Genomic DNA, 14844 nt, shown 5'->3' on the forward strand with positions numbered 1-14844 from the left:
AAATCACATGACGATGTGAACTAGATTATTGACCCTAGTGCAAGTGGGAGCCTGAAGGAAATATGCCCTAGAGGCAATAATAAAGTTATTATTTATATTTCCTTATATCATGATAAATGTTTATTATTCATGCTAGAATTGTATTAACCGGAAACTTAGTACATGTGTGAATACATAGACAAACAGAGTGTCACTAGTTTGCCTCTACTTGACTAGCTCGTTGAATCAATGATGGTTATGTTTCCTAACCATAGACATGAGTTGTCATTTGATTAACGGGATCAGATCATTAGAGAATGATGTGATTGACTTGACCCATTCATTAGCTTAGCACGATGATCGTTTAGTTTGTTGCTATTGCTTTCTTCATGACTTATACATGTTCCTATGACTATGAGATTATGCAACTCCCGAGTACTCAAGGAACACTTTGTGTGCTACCAAACCTCACAACATAACTGGGTGATTATAAAGGTGCTCTACAAGTGTCTCCAATGGTACTTGTTGAGTTGGCATAGATCGAGATTAGGATTTGTCACTCCAATTGTCGCAGAGGTATCTCTGGGACCTCTCGGTAATGCACATCACTATAAGCCTTGCAAGCATTGTGACTAATGAGTTAGTTGCAGGATGATGCATTACGGAACGAGTAAAGAGACTTGCCGGTAACGAGATTGAACTAGGTATTGAGATACCGACGATCAAATCTCGGGCAAGTAACATATCGATGACAAAGGGAACAACGTATGTGTATGCGGTTTGACCGATAAAGATCTTCGTAGAATATGTAGGAGCCAATATGAACATCCAGGTTCCGCTATTGGTTATTGATCAGAGACGTGTCTCGGTCATGTCTACATAGTTCTCGAACCCGTAGGGTCCGCACGCTTAACGTTCGGTGACGGTCGGTATTATGAGTTTATGTGATTTGATGTACCGAAGGTAGTTCGGAGTCCCGGATGAGATCGGGGACATGACAAGGAGTCTCGAAATGGTTGAGATGTAAAGATCGATATATTGGACGACTATATTTGGACATCGAAAAGGTTCCGAGTGATTCGGGCAATTTTTTGGAGTACTGGGGAGTTACGGGAATACATGGAAGAAGTATGGGGCCTCATGGGCCAAGTGGTGGAAGAAAGGAGGCACGGCGCGCGGCCCCCTAGCCCAAACCGAATTGGACTAGGGGGCCGGCCACCCTTTCCCCCTTTCCTCCCTCTCCTTCCTTCTCCCTCTCCTCCTTGCTTTCCTCCTCCTAGTAGTAGGAAAGGGGAGTCCTACTCCTACTAGGAGGAGGACTCCTCCTCCTGGCGCGCCTTAGGAGGGCCGGCCGGCCTCCCCCTTGCTCCTTTATATACGAGGGCAGGGGGCATCCTAGAACACATAAGTTGATTGTTCCAAGCCGTGTGCGGTGCCCCCCTCCACCATAATCCACCTCGATCATATCGTAGCGGTGCTTACGCAAAGCCCTGCATCGGTAGCAACATCATCACCTTCATCACGCCGTCGTGCTGACGGAACTCTTCCGTGAAGCTCTGCTGGATCGGAGTTCGTGGGACGTCATCGAGCTAAACGTGTGCTGAACTCGGAGGTGCCGTGCGTTCGGTACTTGGATCGGTCGGATCGTGAAGACGTTCGACTACATCAACCGCGTTCTCATAACGCTTCCGCTTATGGTCTACAAGGGTACGTAGATGATACTCTCCCCTCTCGCTGCTATGCATCACCATGATCTTGCGTGTGCGTAGGATTTTTTTTGAAATTACTACGTTCCCCTACACCCATTATCAACGTGCTCATGATACCTTGGTTTTTATCATGTCAACTTCCAGCTTTAATCTTTCTGGCTTTAGCTAGCATGTCTTCTTCTCGGATCTTTTGCAGGCGGAACGTTGTTGGCTTTGCTTTGGTCTCACCTTTCATCTTCTTCGGAGAACCCACCAGAGTTCCTTCTCTTAGTCCTGGAAAATGGATGCTTGTAGGGGACCAACCCATAGCTTCTGCATGCATGGTGACATCATGTTTGACTATTAACTGATCTAGCATGAGGATCGAGGTGTAGTGGGGCTTCACGATGGTCACATTCCATCACTGTCGCCGCCAAAACACGAGAGCAGTCAAGCGGCACGGATATGCTTCCCTTTGGCCATGATGGCGCCTGGATTCTCGCGCCCGTAGCGCGTGAAGTGGGAACATATGATGTGGTGTACGCGTCATTGTGTTGTATCCAGCGCTTGGTTATCTGCATGGCTATAAAGGTAGGAAGCCTTCTCTCGCCGATTTCTTCCCCCATTTCACAACTTTCATAGCTGCTTTCTTCCTCCTCCCCACCAGTCCACCATTACCAAGAGATCTTGCAAGATCCATCTTCTTTACTCCAATCCCCTTACTTTTCCCACGGCCCAACCAAATCTACAAATGGTTCACGCTGACAGAGGCCATGGCCGCGATGAGGGAGGTCATGGTCGTGGCGGTGACTAGAGCACATGCCGGAGCATCGACAACCAGAGTGGTGCCACTGGCAAGGATAAGAAGGGCAAGAAGGGAATGGAAGAGGTGGCATTTTCCTCCATCAGCAAGGCCAACATCTGAAGGAATTCTTCGTGGACGGGTTTTTGCCCCAAAGGAGGTTGCCCATGGTCTCTTTCGAGAAAAGATAAAGCAATGCCCGCGTCGATGGATGCAGATCGGGTGGTGCACGACCAATGGGGCACTCAGTGACGTATATAAACCATCTATCAAGTACCAAGAGGGATTTCTTTACCTTTGCATCCTTTCATGCACGGGCTCCTCTTCTTCTACGGATGTCAACTCCATGACCTTACACCAAATGGAATTCTTCAAATGGCGAACTTCATCATGCGATGCGACTGCTTTCTAGGGATGGAGCCACACTTCGAGTCGTGGAGATATTGCTTTCCGGTTAAAGTTCAGAAGAATGGCAGGATTGTTTGCGACCATGGGGTGAAAATATCCAGCTGCACCCCGACTCGGACTACCTCAAGATCTAGCTTCCCAGATCAGTCCTGAGCTAGAATAGGGTGTGGTTCTATGCGCCCGATCTCATGAAGATCACACTCAGCCAAGGTGGCTGAGGGAGTCCTGGATTAGGGGGTATCCGCACAGCCGGATTATATCCTTTGGCCGGATCATTGGACTATGAAGATACAAGATTGAAGACTTTGTCTCATGTCCGGATAGGACTCTACTTGGCGTGGAAGGCAAGCTAGGCAATACGTATATGTATATCTCCTCCTTTGTAACCGACCTTGTGTAACCCTAGCCCCCTCCGGTGTCTATATAAACCGGAGGGTTTTAGTCCGTAGGACAACATACAATCATACCATAGGCTATCTTCTAGGGTTTAGCCTCTCCGATCTCGTGGTAGATTAACTCTTGTAATACTCATATCATCAAGAATAAATCAAGCAGGACATAGGGTTTTACCTCCATCAAGAGGGCCCGAACCTGGGTAAAACATCGTGTCCCCTGCCTCCTGTTACCATCCGCCTTAGACGCATAGTTCGGGACCCCCTACCCAAGATCCGCCGGTTTTGACACCGACATTGGTGCTTTCATTGAGAGTTCCTCTGTGACGTCACCATAAGGAAGGATGGCTCATCTTGTTGTTAAAAACAACATTACCGCCGGGGGAGCTCTGGTTGTCGGCCAAACTCTCTGGCTAGGCAGTTTCGTCATGACTGCCTGTTCGGCCGCTGCACCGACGATGACTTCTCGGGTCATCAAGAACAGCCTCCACGTCGGCTTGGAATTTGCCGAGCAGATGGATCCAATGGATCTCTCTTCCCTAAACGAACTCTTGGATCGCTTCGCTGCCTTGGGAGTCGCCACGGACTATGATCGGATTGGGCTTAAACCCGATTAAAGGGAGATTAACTCTCCATCGGTCACCCATCATGTTGCGGTGGTGGAGGAACAATGCGGAAACTCTTCCTCTATTTTGAGGACTAACTATGTCCGGATTCCTGAGCTCTCCGAGCCGGATACCCGCTTACGGGAGGACATCACCCAAGCCCTGAACCTAGAATCAGGCAGCGGGCCAGACTTATCAGACAGCACTCCGGAACCCGAACTTCCAAGATTGGAAACTCCTCCGCCTCTGGGTCTCAGATCGGGTAGGGGTTCGGACTCAAATCCACCCACCCACCCAGACATTAACGATCTTTCCCACATCGGGCAAGAGCCCCATGAAACAGTACATCATCATTGGGCCAGATTCCTCCTTGTGATGAACAAGGTTAAGGACTGTCGCGAGGAAGATGCAATCTCACTTTTCTGCAATAATTACACGGACAAGGGAATCCTTAACACCTTAAGTCGCCGTGACATATCACGCTTCGCTGACTTGGCATCCATAGTACGAAAGTATTGTGCAATGGAAAGCGCCTGGAAAACCGAAACAAAATTTTGGGATAATCCGGCTCCGAATATACACCCAATCCGAAGTAAAAGGGTGCACTATCATAAGACACCCGAGCTAGTTGCAAAGAAACAAAAACTCTCTGCACGGCATGGAACCGTACTAGAGGGATGGCTTAACGGACCCTGCAAAATTCATAGTACAGCGGATACAATACCAACGCACAGCCTTAGAGCATGTTGGATACTCCGGCAGGTGGCCAAAAGTGGTGAGGATCTTCTTATCCCAAATGCCACAGAGCACCATCCCGTGGATAACAATACGGTGTTAACAGTCTTTGAGACCTTCGCGTCAAATAATAGGCGCAAGCGAACACTCCGCAGCATGGCCGAAATCTGCCATGTAGCACCAATAAATCCATAGAGTGACACGGCTATTACCTTCAATGCCAGTGACGAACCTAAATTCCGAACAGCCCGAGCACCAGCCGCACTGGTCCTCAGTCCAATTGTGGATGGTTTTCGACTCACCAAAGTACTCATGGACGGCGGCAGCGGATTAAATCTCATCTATGAGGAAACTCTTCAAAAAATGAAATAGACTGGAACCGCATTGAGCAAAGTAGCACAACCTTCAGGGGAATCATACCCAGTCGGGAGGCACGATGCGCTAGGAAAATCACACTAGATGTGGTATTCGGTACGCCAGAGAACTATAGGTCCGAAGAAATTACATTTCAAGTGGCCCTGTTCAGCAGTGGATACCACGCCCTTTTAGGACGTGAGGCGTTCACAATCTTCCAAGTCGTACCCCATTATGGGTACATGAAGCTCAAAATGCCTGGGCCCAACGGAATCATCACTCTCGCGAGTTATCTGGACACAGCACTCCGCGCCAAAAACAAAACAGCCGCACTGTCCCTCGAGGCATTATCCGAAGCCCTCTCGGCCGAGGAATTAACCACGCTACGCTCCATAGTGGACAGGGACGACGTGATACTCGACAAGAGATCCAAGTCCACCTCTTTTAAACCAGCGGATGAAATAGTCAAATTCCAAGTCCACCCAACGGACCCTACAAAAACAGCCTCCATCAGGGCACAATTAAACCCCGCCGTTGACGCCGCACTACGAGAGTTCCTGCGCGAGAATTGGGACATATTCGCCTGGCATCCCTCAGACATGCCAGGAATCCCCCGCAGGCTGGCCGAGCATAGCCTCAATATCCTAAAGGGATTCAAGACGATCAAGCAAGCTCTTCGGCGTTTCTCTGAACCTAAGAGACAGGCCATGGGAGAGGAACTAGCCAAGTTATTGGAGGCCGGATTCATCAGAGAAACAAAACACCCGGTCTGGCTAGCAAACCTGGTGATGGTACCAAAGAAGGATAAATCCTGGCACCTTTGTGTCGATTTCAAGGACCTCAATAAAGCTTGCCCAAAGGATCCCTTCCCCCTCCCCTGCATCGATCAAATTATTGATGCTACCACAGGACACGAGTCATTGTGTTTCCTCGACGCATACTTCGGTTACCACCAAATCAAGATGGCGGAGTCTGACCAAACCGCAACGACATTCATCACAACATACGGTCCCTTCTGTTTCAACACAATGCCTTTTGGGCTTAAAAATGCCGGCGCAACATATCAGCGCATGATTCAGACATGTCTGGAGAAACAAATCGGCAAAACAGTAGAGGCATACGTAGACGATGTGGTCGTCAAAACCAAACACGTCGACTCTTTGATAGACGAATTGAGGCTTACATTCGACAACCTCCGAACATACGACATCAAGCTCAATCCAGAAAAATGCATTTTCGGCGTACCAGCCGGAAAGCTCCTGGGTTTCATTGTCTCCAGTAGAGGTATTGAAGCTAATCCGGCCAAAATCCGAGCTTTGTCACAGTTGGCTACCCCAACAGACCTCAAACAAATCCAGAAGTTAACTGGATGCGTGGCGGCTCTAAGCCGCTTTATCTCCCGCTTAGGAGAAAAGGCATTACCCCTTTATCGCCTCCTTCGGCGCACCGAACACTTCGAGTGGACGGACGCTGCCACAGCCGGATTGGAAGAAATAAAAGCCATACTGGCAACCAACCCAATCCTGGCCGCGCCAAACATCGGTGAACCAATGCTATTATACATTGCAGCAACCCATCAAGTTGTAAGCGCAGTGCTCGTCGTCAAACGAGAAGCGGACGGACATAAACTCCCTCTTCAAAAGCCGGTATATTATGTACCCACCATCCTAACTCCATGCAAATCACGATACCCACATTATCAAAAGATAGCCTATGCGGTATTCATGGCATCCCTGAAACTGCGACACTACTTTCAAGAGTGTTCGGTTACAGTAGCCTCGGAGGTGCCACTCAATGATATTATTAACAACCGCGATGCCATGGGCCGGATTGCCAAATGGGCCATTGAGCTCCTCCCGTTCGACATAACATACAAACCTCGGTGAGCCATTAAGTCGCAAGTATTGGCCAACTTTGTCGCCGAATGGACGGAGGCCGAACTCCCTAAAGAGTACGGCGCATACTCCAATTGGATCATGCACTTCGACGTTCTAAAATGCTGGCTGGTCTAGGGGCTAGCGTCGTCCTGACGTCCCCAACCGGAGATACCATTCAGTACGTACTGCAAATATTGTATACAGACTCCAACAACGCAGCCGAATACGAAGCTCTGTTGCATGGTCTTCGGATGGCAGTCTCCATGGGCATTCAACACCTGGAGGTGTGTGGGGATTGAAACCTTGCAATATCCCAAATAAATGGAGACTTTGACGCCAAGGATCCGAAAATGGCGGCCTATCGAAACGCCGTCCTAAAAATGTCAGCTCAGTTCGAGGGGCTCGAATTTCACCATGTGGCTCGGGAAAACAATCAGGCGGCCGATATCGTCGCCCACATCGGTGCAAAACGCGATGCGGTCCCCCCAACATATTTTTGGAGAGGCTGTTCAAGCCATCTATAGTATGGGAAGGGGACACCGGTAACAATAGTCTGGACCAGGCCAAAATACCCGATACCGAACACTCTGACACAATTCGGAGGCTCCGCCACCGAAATAACACCTTCCGCCCACGTAATAATGGCCATCATTGCCCCGTGGACAGAACCATTCCTGGCCTACCTAACTAGACATGAACTTCCGGAGGACCAAAATGAGGCACGCTGCATAGTGCGGCGATCCAAGGCCTACAGGGTCCATGAGGGAGAACTATACAAAAAAAGCACTACCGGAGTCCTTCAAAGATGCATCTCCGAAGTGGAAGGGCGGAACCTTTTGGCAGAAATTCACGCCGGACTCGGCGGTCACCACGCCGCAGCCCGGGCTCTTGTAAGCAAGGCCTTCCGTACAGGATTCTTGTGACGCCTCGAGACCGATGTGCCAGGTGTCGCCCAGTTATTCGCTGTTGTTGCCTTGTCTTTGCTTGCGTGTCATGTATCTCATATCATGTCATCATGTGCATTGCATTTGCATACATGTTCGTCTCATGCATCCGAGCATTTTTCTGTTGTCCGTTTTGCAATCTGGCGCTCCTATGTCACCCGGTGTCCCTTTCTACCTCTTTTCGTGTGCGGGTGTTAAATGTTCTCGGATTGGACCGAGACTTGTCATGCAGCCTTGGTTTACTACCGGTAGACCGCCTGTCAAGTTTCGTGCCATTTGGACTTCGTTTGATACTCCAACGGTTAACCGAGGAACCGTAAAGGCCTCGTGTGTGTTGCAGCCCAACACCTCTCCAAAGTGGCCCAAAACCCACCTAAACCTCCTCCATCATCTCGGTCGTTCGATCACGATCGCGTGGCCGAAAATCGCACCTCATTTGGACTCTCCTAGCTCCCTCTACCTATAAATATGCCCTCCCCGTCCATTTTCGCGGACGAAACCCTAACTTTCCCCTCTCCTCGCGCCGCCGGACGAAATCCGAACGGCCAGACACGTCCGACCTGCGCAGCGCCGCCGCCCGCAGCCATCCAGGGCGCGCCACGTGGAACCCCGGCGACCGTCGCCGCCGCGGCCCGCCAAGACCATCACGGGCCCGCGCGCGCCCACCGGCCGCCGCCTACCTCCCACGGCCGAGGCGCCTCGCCTCCGCCAGCCGCCGTCGCCGTCCGGCGACCTCGACGGTCCCCGCCGCCTCGCTGCGCCCACCAGCCGCCGCCTCTGTCCTGCTCCTCCACCGGCGCCGGCCCGGCTCCCCTCGCCGGCGCAGTAGCTCCACCCGCGTCCCACCGCGGCTCTGCGCCGCCTCATCGTTCGTACCTCGCCAGCCCCGCCTTGCTCCGGCCACTGCACGTCGGCACCGTCCCGGAGCTCCGGCGAGCTCCGCCATCTCCGACCACCGCCGCCATCATCGTCAATTCCGGCGAGAGCGTCGTCGCCTTGAAATCCGTGCGATCTGGATCTGAGATCTAGATCCCCTCTCTGTTGACTTTTTCTCCCCGAAACCCTAGTTATTTTGCAATCTTCATCATGTCATAACTCTGCATCCGTAGATCCGATTCGTGCATGTAGCATATCGAAATGTTCGTCTCAATGAGTACATCATTTCATCTCATTGCATCATTTTCTTTTGAGCTCATCTTGATGCCCGAAATGTTGTTGGAAGAGGGCTATGTGATGATTATTTCAGATCTGTTTCAGCAAATGCCCTTTTGTCATTTTTGCCATGTTTAATGTGTGCATGCTATGACCCTGAGCTCTACATGTGTTTTGTTATATGCCATGTCATCTTTACAAGGGTGTATGCCATGTATTTTTGTGATCTTTGTGGTGACTAGAACAAGCATGCAAAGTAGCGTAATCATTGATGCTGATTTCAGGGACTTAGAATTTCACTAGGTCCTTGCCCTGTCCTTATTTTTATGCCATATGTTCATGTTGTTTCCTAGTGATCCGTGCCTCTTTTGAGGATGATCAGTAAGGATGTTTTGTTAACTTTGTGGTGCTCTATCCATCCATGTCTTTGTTTGCAATTATGGAGCAACCTAGCTTGAGTCAATCGAGCTCTACTTTTGCTATAAAATGATCCTGGCAGATTGTTGACATGTTTAGCGATTTTGCCGAGGATGTTGCTATTGATATGTGCATGCTATGATGTTGTTCTTGACATGTATAGCTTCTATGCCATGTCTTCTTGATGGGTGTATGCTTAGTTTGTCATGCCATGCCCTGTAGTGAGTGCATCGAGCTCGTAAACATGCCTACTTGTTAATCTGTTTTGCATGCTCCAGTTTTTCACTAAGTCTGAATCTGTTTATGCTTTTGCTATGTTCACATGCTTGCAATTGTATTTTCTGATCCCTTTTGGCTCAAGGTCACTAAGGGACTTTTGTTATATGCTTAGAGTAGCTTCATGCCATGCCTTGCTTTTCCATGATATGTTCCTGTAGCATGTAGTTATCGTGCTCTAAACATTGCTTCCTGATGATAAATTCCTGACATGCTGTTAATTTCACTAAGTCTGGAACCTGTTATCGTTTGCAGTTTTGCCATGCTTGTTTGAACCTGTTAATGGATGAATTAGCCGTAGCTCAGTGTTCATATTTTCTCAAGCATCTCGATTGGATCCCTGCCATGTATTTTGTTGCCATGTTTGAGTGTTGTAGCATATTTATCTTGATGCATTTAGATGGTTACTTGCTGTTTATCGCAGACTGGTGCCATATTTGTTTTGCTTGCCATTTCCAAACCGTGCATCCGATTCCGGTGATCTTTATATCGATTTCAACCGAAATCAACTCCCCTTTCCAGTGGCACTCTTGGATTTCCATGTTGAGGCCAGGTTCAATCAATCCTTTCCAAATCATGCATATGCATCACATCCCGCATCCCGCATATCATGCCATGTTCATGTGTTGGTTGTTTACTATGTTGTGTGCTTCTTTCCGGTGTTGCTTCTTCGGGTTGGTTCCGATAACGTCGCGTTTGTGAGGACCCGTTCGTCTATGTCCGTTTGGCTTCTTCATGGACTCGTTCTTCTTCCTTGCGGGATTTCAGGCAAGATGGCCATACCCTCGAAATCACTTCTATATTTGCTTGCTAGTTGCTCGCTCTTTTGCTATGCCTATGCCGCGATACCTACCACTTGCTTATCATGCCTCCCGTATTGTTGAACCAAGCCTCTAACCCACCTTGTCCTAGCAAACCGTTGTTTGGCTATGTTACCGCTTTGCTCAGCCCCTCTTATAGCGTTGTTAGTTGCAGGCGAAGATGAAGTTTGTTCCTTGTTGGAACATGGAGATGTTGTTCCTTTGTTGGAACATGTTTACTTGTTGGCATATCACAATATCTCTTATTTAATTAATGCATCTATATACTTGTTAAAGGGTGGAAGGCTCGGCCTTATGCCTGGTGTTTTGTTCCACACTTGCCGCCCTAGTTTCCGTCATATCGGTGTTATGTTCCCGGATTTTGCGTTCCTTATGCGGTTGGGTTATAATGGGAACCCCTTGACAGTTCGCCTTGAATAAAATTCCTCCAGCAATGCCCAACATTAGTTTTACCATTCGCCACCTAGCTTTTCTTTTCCTTGGGTTCTGCAGACTCAAGGGTCATCTTTATTTAAACCCCCCTGGGCCAGTGCTCCTCTGAGTGTTGTTCCGACCGAGTAGACTGCGGGGCCACCTCGGGGCAACTTGAGGGTTGGTTTTACTCGTAGGATGTCTCATCTGAGTGTGCCCTAAGAACGAGATATGTGCAGCTCCTATCGGGATTTGTCGGCACATTCGGGCGGTGTTGCTGGACTTGTTTTACCATTGTCGAGGATGTCTTGTAACCGGGATGCCGAGCCTGATTGGATTGTCTTGGGAGAAGGAATATCCTTCGTTGACCATGAGAGCTTGTGATGGGCTAAGTTGGGACACCCTTGTAGGGATTTGAACTTTTAAAAGCCGTGCCCGCGGTTATGGGCAGATGAGAATTTGTTAATGTCCGGTCATAGAAAACCTGAAGTGGACCTTAATTAAAATACATCAACCGCGTGTGTAACCGTGATGGTCTCTTCTCGGCGGGGTCCGGGAAGTGAACACGGTGTTGGAGTTATGCTTGACATAGGTTGTTCTAGGATCACTTCTTGATCATAGTTTCTCGACCGTGCTTTTGCCTTCTCTTCTCGCTCTCATTTGCGTATATGTTAGCCACCATATATGCTAGTCGCTTGCTGCAGCTCCACCTCATACCTTTTACCCTTCCTATAAGCTTAAATAGTCTTGATCGCGAGGGTGTGAGATTGTTGAGTCCCCGTGACTGACAGATACTTCCAAAAACCAGTTTGCAGGTGCCGATGTTACCGAGCAGGTGACGCAACCAAGCTAAAGGAGGAGCTCGATGAAGATCTAGTTTGTTTTGTTGTTTCCGTTTCCAGTTGATCAGTAGTGGACCCAGTTGGGACGACCGGGGATCTGTGTAGCATTTGGGGTAGTCTTCTTTTATTTTGGTTCCGTAGTCGGACCTTGATTGTATCTGGATGATGTAATGCTTAATTCATGTATTGTGTGAAGTGGCGATTGTAAGCCAACTATGTATCTCTTTCCCTTATGTATTACATAAGTTGTGTGAAGATTACCTCACTTGCGACATTGCTTTCAATGCGGTTATGCCTCTAACTCATGCTACGACACGTGGGAGATATAGCCGCATTGAGGGTGTTACAATTCTATTGGCCAACGGCCCGGGCAGATGCACAGGACTTGGTCCAATGTTGCGCTGGTTGCCAGCTCTTTGCAAATCAAAGCCACATGCCACCCACCGCCCTCCAAACAATCCCCATTACGTGGCCCTTTGCGGTCTGGGGGCTTGACATGGTTGGACCCATTAAAGGGGGAACCCACAAGAAAATATACTTACTGGTCATGGTGGATAAATTCACCAAATGGATAGAGGCCAAACCTGTTAAAACAGCTGAATCCGGACCGGTGATAGACTTCATATCCGGGGTCGTACACCGTTATGGCGTCCCCCACAGCATCATCACTGACAACGGCATGAACTTCACGGACGATGAGGTAAAACTCTGGTGCCGCAAAATGGGCATCAAGCTCGATTATGCTTCAGTCTATCACCCACAAACCAACGGCCAAGTTGAGCGAGCAAACGGTCTTATAATGAGCGGCATTAAACCCAGATTAGTGCGTTCCTTAACAGAGTCTAACATGCACTGGGTAGAGGAGCTCGACTCCGTACTCTGGGGGCTGCGGACCACACCGAATCGTAGTACCAGATATACACCCTTCTTTATGGTGTACGGCGCAGAGGCAGTCTTGCCCTGCGACATAATTCATGACTCACCTCGAGTGCGCATGTATGAAGAAAGAGAAGCCGAGCTCGATCGGCAGGACAGTCTGGACACCCTGGAGGAGGAGCGCGACGTAGCAAAAGCCCGTTCCGCATTTTATCAGCAATAGGCTCACAGATACCAAAGCAGAGAAGTACGGGCCAAAACTTATAACATTGGCGAACTAGTTCTACGCCTGCCAGATAAGAAAAAGAACAAGCTCGAGCCCAAATGGGAAGGTCCCTTCATTATTGACCAAGTTCTGACCGGTGGAGCGTACCGACTGCGGGATGCATCGACTAATCGACTCGAGTCGAACCCATGGAACGCGGCCAGGCTCCGAAGATTCTACGCCTAGCACCGGACTCTATGTTCGCCCCCTTCCTCTATCCATTTTTTGCATATACATTAACTGTCTTGTTTTTCTTTCTTTCTTCTATTCTTTCTCTAGGCCTTCAGGGGCCAACTTGTGCCTCGCTTGCACATTATAGATGCGCTAGCCGCGCTCATCATACCTGGGGGCTTCTTTCACATAAGCTTAATTATTTATCTGGGCCTCATGACCCGCGCATGTGTTATACTTCCGCATGTACCTTTTCTCGCCATTATATGCATCGATATGACTTAAGTTTTGGCCAAGCTGGGTTGCCTGGCTCTTGTATTTATGCCCTACGTTCCCGTTAATTCGGCTGGGGCATAAGGGGAGCACCTCTGCGATTGTTACTGCCGGGTCAGCCGGATGTGTACCTCAGACTGGGTGAAGCCGAAAGCTAGCGTTCTTAAGGGAATATTCGGTCGGTGAACAAAAGATGATTTTTATTTATTTTCCATATCTGCCCCCAAATATATTTTTCCTGCGTTTCTTATCGCAGTCCAGACATGCACCTTAGGGCATGCATACCCAGGGAAAGGAACCCTTAACAGAACTATTCTCCCTGGAAGATGTTTCTTACTACCCATGTAATATAACATAACTAGTTGGGCACTTGTCCGTTCAAGCACTAATGACCCCTACGCCTAGTATCCACACATACCCCGGTTCTTATATAACTGAGCGGGTATTCGGATACACTCCGGACTATCGGGTCCCGAGGTTGAAGCGAAAAGGTCCGCCAAGACAAATGATCTACAATCCGGCTAGAAGGCATTATACATGTCATTTTAATTACATAGTCATACAGACTGACTAAATTCCTCTTTTATACCATACAACATGCGGTCTAGCCTACAACCCTGTTGGGAATACTTTGCGGCTAAGTCTACTTGCCCATAAACTAAGCTAACGTGGATCTCTTTTCCATCGGGCCCCACAGGTCCAACCTCGGCCATGTGATTTGGGTCAGCCTTGGTATACCGCGTCTTCACCATGGCCCAGGCTTCTCTGGCACCTTGACGGCAGGCCGATATCTTCCATAATCAGAAGCTCCGCCGTGCTCCCTTGAGCTTCTCCGTAAGCTCTGCAATGCCTTCTGACAGAGAGACGGATGGCCACAAGGCCTGGGCAACACCGTGCATCACCTGCCGAACTTGTTCGTGCAGATGTGAGAGCTCGGATAGAAGATCACCCGCAGACCCGGGCATTTCCTCCGCGGGACGACCCGTCAGCATACCTACAGACATAACGCTGTTAGTCAGCTTCGTCGCCGAACTCCTTCAAAAGGATTCGTTAAAGCACTTACTGAAAATGCCGCGCCGAAGCCGCTTATTCTCCTTCTCGGAGTCTGCAAGCTGGGCTCGAACGTCTTTTAGTTCCACGCTCAGCTTGATATTGGTGTCTTGGAGATTGTTTTTCTCCCGCCTAACCTTAGTCAGCACGCGTTTGCCAGCCTCTAGCTGTCGCACGACATGCTGGTCCTCCGGATTTTCTCCGGATTCATCTGCAACATCTTTTGTTAGATCTGCAGCCACGCCGCACACTATATGGTAACCATCATTCTTTAAAGTAAATGTTACCAGCGGGAGACTTTTTCGGTTCCTTCGATGTGGCAGCAGCGGCCCGCAGTTGGGTCTTGCATTCCTCCAGCTCCTGTGACAGCCGAGTATTCTTCTCTGTAAGAACCTGCACAATAAAGATGATCCTTAAATCAGTTCTGCTAACTGTTTCAAGTCTCAGAGGATACTGATACATATAATCGCCAGATTTACTTACCCGTACATCCTTTACATACTGAT

Source organism: Triticum dicoccoides, chromosome 1A, assembly GCF_002162155.2.
Source record: "Triticum dicoccoides isolate Atlit2015 ecotype Zavitan chromosome 1A, WEW_v2.0, whole genome shotgun sequence".
Classification (NCBI taxonomy): Eukaryota; Viridiplantae; Streptophyta; class Magnoliopsida; order Poales; family Poaceae; genus Triticum; species Triticum dicoccoides.